Source organism: Ipomoea nil, unplaced genomic scaffold, assembly GCF_001879475.1.
Source record: "Ipomoea nil cultivar Tokyo-kokei standard unplaced genomic scaffold, Asagao_1.1 scaffold1652, whole genome shotgun sequence".
Classification (NCBI taxonomy): Eukaryota; Viridiplantae; Streptophyta; class Magnoliopsida; order Solanales; family Convolvulaceae; genus Ipomoea; species Ipomoea nil.
This window is the reverse complement of record NW_017618080.1, coordinates 402,046-409,394: the sequence shown is the minus strand read 5'-3', so window position 1 is coordinate 409,394 and position 7,349 is coordinate 402,046.

Below are 7,349 nucleotides of genomic sequence, written 5' to 3'. Positions count from 1 at the left end.
CTCCATTGCACTTCGACGACCAGAGAAAACAAAATTGCGTGGGAGGAGAATGGGGTAAATCACGACAAAGAAAGAATGGGGTAAAGAGGGTATTGCGAAATTACACTTTTGTCCATGGATTTAACCCTGGTTTGAGAGAAATCTGGCCGGGGGATCAAATTGATTACAATTTAAAGATTTGAGGGACCTAATTGAATGAAATTGACAGTGAGGGACCACATTGCAAATCGGGCAACAATTGAGGGACCAAAAGTGTGATTTTCCCTTTTTTTTTTAATTAAATATCAAAATTATAATACAAAATAATGTTATATGTTTATTTACCAAGTATTTTATTAAACCATGAAAATTTTAAAAATATATAATTAATAAAGTCAATCATATTAACTACTTGAGCGATTTGCTGAGAAAGAGAGTATTCAAATCACACAACAAATTGAAGTGAGAACTACCTCGCAATGTCCTTGTTTGACAATCAACAGTTAGCGGTTAGCGTTAGCGGATTATCTTAGTGAATTTGACCAACGAATTATATCAACGGTTGGTAAAAAGATATTTGAAAAAAATTAGCTGTTTAAATTAACATTTAAAATGACCTAAGGGTGTATATATATATATATATATATATATATATATATATATATATATATATATATATATATATATATAATTATATATATAATAATACTAATAATTGTTTAAAAAAATTAAAAAATTAAAAAATATAATTAAGCCAATGATATTAACTACTTGGGAGATTTATTGACAAAAAGAGTATTCAAATCACACAACAAATTGAAGTGGGAAACTATCTCGCAATATCCTTGTTTGACAATCACCAGTTAGCTCTTAAATATTAGTATACATTTAATATTTTATGCCCTAATTTTTATTTTCTCTCCCTTATGTCCCGTATATTTAGTTTCAACCATACCTATACAATTATTTTATTGACAATTATAATCAATATTGAATATATTATCTTGCATTTCTAAACTTAGAATTGCACATTTAAATATACAAATTTAACATTCAATTATCTATGCATAAACAATTCCAATATAATCTTGTCTTGATATACTTTAAAGTACTTATTTATAAAAAAAAAAAAAAAAACATTAGGCATTATCTCAATCGTGCAATGCGCGTAAAAAACTAGTAATTTAATAAGAGTAAAATAGAGTACTAATTATGTCAACTTTGATTGGGATGAGGTTTGAAGCTAAGATCTTTCTTATTGAAATCAATGAGTAAGTTAATGGTGAACTAACCGAAATTAACGAAAAAAATAATATTTAACGGAAAAGTTAACGGATAATCATATTCATTAAGGATAAATTAGGAAATCATGAAAAATTAAAATCTGATCAATCTGAGCCATTTATTTGATTAAAAAATTTGACCGTCATTTTTTATACCCATTATATACTAGTTTTTTACGTGCATTGCGCGATTGGGATAATACCCAATGTTTTTTTTTTTTAAATAAGTACTTTAAAGTATATCAAGGCAAGATTATATTGAAATTGTTCATGCATAGATCATTGAATGTTGAATTTGCGTATTTAAATAAGTAATTTTAAGTTTACAAATGCAAGATAATATAGTCAAGATCGATTATAATTGTATAGGTATGGTTGAAACGAAATACGGGACATAAAGGAGAGAAAATAAAAATTAGGGCATAAAATATTAAATATATACTAATATTGAAGAGCTAACTGCTGATTGCCAAACAAGGGCATTGCGAGGTAGTTTCCAACTTCAATTTATTGTGTGATTTGAATATTCTTTTTGTCCATAAACCCCCCAGTATTTAATATGATTCCCTTAATCAGATTTTTTTTATTTTTTAAAACAATTATTATTATTATTATTATTATTATTATTATTATTATTATTATTATTATTATTATTATTATTATTATTATTATTATTATTATTATTATTATTATTATTATTATTATTATTATTATTATGTACACCCTTAGGTCATTTTACATGTAAATCTAAACAACTAATTTTTTCAAATTCCTTTGTATCAACCATTGATATAATTCGCTGGTCAAATCCGGTAATATAATCCGCTAACGCTAACCGCTAACTGTTGATTATCAAACAAGGACATTACGAAGTAGTTCTCACTTCAATTTGTTGTGTGATTTGAATACTCACTTTGTCAACAAATCTCTCTAGTAGTTGATATGATTGACTTTATTAATTATATTTTTTTTAAATTTTTCATGGTATTAATAAAATACTTGGTAGATAAATATATATAATTATTTTGTATTATAATATTGCTATTTAATTATAAAATATTGCACAAAAAAAAGATAATAGATAATGTAGTGAATATAATCAATTGATGAATTTGAATGTAAAGAAATTTTACATTGGAGAATATAAAGACAATATAACTAATAAAATTATTTCTCTTAATTAATTTATTAATAATGAATAATTTTTTTTAATAAAGACATTGTAAGGACAATGTAGCGAATATAATCAATTTGTTACGTTTTGGCATATCAACTCGTTGGTTCTCGCGTGATGATTGCACTGTAGTTTGCCCGAAGTTTCGTATATATATGCTTGTGTGTTTGTATACGTAAAGAGCGGAAAAAGAGAGAAGAAGAAGAACACCAAAGTTTAGAGCATAACAACTATGTAGGTCACTTATCATTTAGCTTTCACCCACTTATATAATGATTCATACAACCCTTCAACTACATAACATAACTAATGTAATCAATGGAAAGCAAATGAAGAGCCTTCACATTTTAAAGGCCATGAGTATAATAATTATAACACAATTGATGAATTTTTAGTTTTATTTTTGAAAGCATCAATTGATGAATTTGAATGTAATAAAGAATTTTTATATTGGAGAAAAATAAAGACAATATAACTAATAAAATTATTTCTCTTAATTAATTTATTGATAATGCATATTTTTTTTTAATAAAAACATTGTAGGGACAATATAGCAAATATAATCGAATTTGAATTTGAATGTAAAGAATTTTTATATTGGAGAAAAATAAAGACAATATAACTAATGAAATTATTTGTCTTATTTAATTTATTGATAATGAATAATTTTTGTTGAATAAAGGCATTATAGACACATAATTCTAAATTAAAGAAATGCATATGTATTATTTTTTGTTGTAGCTACTAAATTATTATTTAATTTAATAAGAGTAAAATAGAGTACTAATTATGTCAACTTTGGCTGAGATGTGGTTCGAACCTACGACCTTTCTTACTAAAATCAATGAGTAAGTTAACGGTGAACTAACAGAAATTAACAGAAAAGATAATATTTATCGGATAATCATATTCATTAAGGATAAATTAGAAAATTTCAGGGAAAAATTAAAATTTGATTAATCTGAACCATTCATTTGATTAAAAAATTTGACCACTATTTTTCTACTTGGGCTCTTATTAGTGTGTGTGTGTGTGTGTGTGTATATATATATATATATATATATATTATAATATTAATTATTAAACGGGGATCGGGGCGGGGAATGCCTTCCCCGTCCCCAGGGAGGAATGAGAAATTCCCCCATCCCCGCCCCCTCTCCACGGATAAAAATCCCCGAACCCGCCTCGTCGAGAGCGGGGATCGATTTTTCTCGACAAGGGCGGGTTGAATTGCCATCCCTAGATTAGGGACTAGGGTTGTGAATTATTATTATTATTATTATATTAATTATTAAACGGGGATCGGGGATCGGGACGGGGAATGCCTTCCCCGTCCCCAGGGAGGAATGGGAAATTCCCCCATCCCCGCCCCCGCTCCACGAAAAAAAATCCCCGAACCCGCCTCGTCGGGAGCGGGGATCGATTTTTCTTGGCGAGGGCGGGTTTAATTTCCATCCCTAGATTAGGGACTAGGGTTGTGAATTATTATTATTATTATTATTATTATTATTATTATTATTATTATTATTATTATTATTATTATTATTATTGTTATTGTTATTGCTATTGCTATTGCTATTGCTATTGCTATTGCTATTGTTATTGCTATTGTTATTATTATTATTATTGATATTATTATTATTATTATTATTATTATTATTATTATTATTAATCACCCAGTAGATTAACACCCGACATGCATAACACAAGAGAGTAAGGACACAACCAATGGCAACACATGCCTTTGTGACATCACACGTCACAAACAGAGAAATACACAACAACGGCTACACAAGCCTTCGTGATATCACCTATCACGAATTGATATGTCTTCCTTATGCCCGATTCCAACCTTTACCTCCAGGACCCCTGTACAACCAAGTCCAAACTTATTCCCCCGGGAACCGTCATTCCCCCTCCGACAGTCCCTCCAACAAAACCACCGATTTCATAGTACACGAGGATACCGATCACACATGGCAACACATGCCCTGGATAACACATGTTATCCAAGAAATAAATACGTGAACCTTACACGAAGGTCACAAACTCCATATTCGCGCCATGGCCACCACGAGGACCACTGCCGTACCTTGGTGACCAGTGTCCCATACCACTAATCGTGCAATCCAGGTACAACCACACACACCACACCACAAGAGGAATCAATCAACGGATCACAACGAAGATATGAAACCATACTCAATCAAGGAATGGATCACAGTCCAACAACAACGATGAATAACACAAGTCATCATCAACAATAGGAAGGTACAAACAACACACATGCTAGCATTTAAACACCGAACTAGCATGCTCATCAAACGGGTAAACCAAACGTAGTTCCAAAGAACACACAAGACCCATCACAGTTCAACGAATCACAATGTTGAACACTTAACACGATTCAAGACACCAAAACCTACATGGATTCCTACCATATTCTAGACATACGAAACATTAAGAAGACGCTCAAATAGTTCCACAAAAGAACATCGGGAAGTCAAAAGACCAAATACCGAGTCAAAAGAATCACGGGGTGTTGGTCCCAAAAGAGGTAAGGTGAAAGTCTAGAGGGGGGGGGGGGGGGGGTGAATAGACTTTCAAACTTTTTAGCACAATACAACAGTTGCAGAGGCAAAAGAGAAACCAAAACTCTTAACTAGATTGTTAGAGTCCAGTGCACAACGGAAATAATAAACGATACGGTGTGTGTGTAGATTGTGTCAAGATTATTCTCGTGAGAAGCAAGCAAGAGCAATAAGTAAAGAAAGTAGTAAAGAACACAAGGCAACTTATAGTGGTTCGCGAGGTGATGTAATCCTCCTACTCCACTTGCTCTTATCTCCAAGAGCAATTCACTATATCCACCACTTCTTGGTTCCAAGATACAATGAATTTCCGTGATCTAGTGCTTTGATCACCAAGCCCACACTAATCACGCCCAGTGCCTCCAACACTGCTGCTTCGAGTTTCACGTCGCCGCGTTACTTTCCCAGGATTTCACAACTCCGTGTTACTTTCCCCCCGTCTTCTACGCTCCGGTAGAAACGTATCCTTCCGTGATCTAGTGCTTTGATCACAAAGCCCGCACAAATCACGCCCAATGTCTTCCGACACTGCTGCTTCGAATCTCACAACTCTGTGTGACAATCCAGGATTTCACAACTCCGTGTTACTTTCCTACTTTCCCTTGTTTTGCTCCAAAACAAGTTTTGCCTTGCTTCCAACTTTGAGACTCTGTAGATGATCTTCAATGGTGCGCTGAGTCTCTTGTAGTTGATGAAGATTCTAACACTCTTGGATATTTCTTTTTTAAGCTCTGTATCACTCTTGAGTGTTTATCTCACAAAGAATATATCAATTTAAGCTTCTTGAGATGGAAAGCTTTCTTTGAATTTTCGTATGCTCTGTTTAGCTCTGTTCTTTGCTCTTTGTATTCCTGCTTCTTGCTATTTGCTTCTACTTTCCACTGCTTCAATCTTCATCTATTTATAGCTGTTAATGAGAATATTTCCGTTGGAGAGAAACGTTCTCATTTTTGAATTTCATCTAGCTGTATAGCCTTTTCAGAGGATAAGATAATGTTGCAGATATGTCAGAGATTCTCTGCAAGTTGAGCTTGAGATTTTTGCAAAAATGGCGTCCCATAAATCTTCATCTGGTGTAGATCACGCCTCTTGGGATTTTTATCTTCAAAATATAATCCCAAATTTAATCTCATACTAGTTAGACTAGTATTTTTGCTTCTGCAACTACTTCTTATATTTTCCTCTGTACTTCACGTGTCTGGGTTAGTCTACTGCTTCCAGACTTCATCTCTTCAAATGACTTGGGAAATCTCTTCCCATGTGAAACTTCATCCCTTACTATTTTTGGAAATGAAATCTCTATCCCTTGCTAGATTTGTCAATTGAAATCTCATCCCTTGCTTGATTTGGACTTGTAATCTCATCCCTTGCTATTTATATCTCCAATTGAATTGAAGCCCTTTGTAAATCTCATCCTATCAAATTGAAACTTTTGCCCCAAGGGTGAGATACGTGAACTTTATCAATTTTGAACTTCATCCCTTCAAATTGAAATTACATCTCTATATCAATTTGAGATATCAATTTTGAACTTCATCCCTTCAAATTGAAATTACATAAATCTCATCCCATAGTCAATTTGGAAATCTCATCCCTTTGACTTTGCAAATTGCTTCCCTTCGTCCTAGTCAATATGGAAATCTCATCCCATCCCTTCAAATTGAAATTACATAAATCTCATCCCATAGTCAATTTGGAAATCTCATCCCTTTGACTTTGCAAATTGCTTCCTTTCGTCCTAGTCAATATGGAAATCTCATCCCATTGACTTTGCAAATTGCTTCCCTTCGGCCAAACCATCGCCTCACCTTGCATATAATTTTTCAAGCTTCTACCAACTCGTCCGTACAACATTTTAGTCATCATTTTGTTTCACTTGGTGTACTCCTTTCTTTCCAAAGATGCTTGATCTTCAAGATAGCTTCATGCAAACTTCAAGTCACGTTCTTTCTTCTTCGGGATTTCTTGAGGGATTTCTTCTTGAATTTCTTCTTAGGATGATAATCTTCATAATATCATACGCATACATCTTCCTCTTCTGTTTGCCATTTTCACTAGGCAAATTCTTGATTTTAGGCTTTATATCTTCTTCATCCATTTCCTCAACTAATGAATTTATTTTTCCCTTTCTTGGTCTATGACTCGACTAATCTAACCAAAATAAAATTACAATATGGCATATCAAAATCTATTACAATTTATTCCTAACAATTTCTCCCCTTTTGATAATGCCATACATAACCTATACTCAAACATTGGCTTTAAGTCTTTTAATAATAATTTCATTTTTGCTCAATTTTATTTTGACAAAGCCAAGATGAG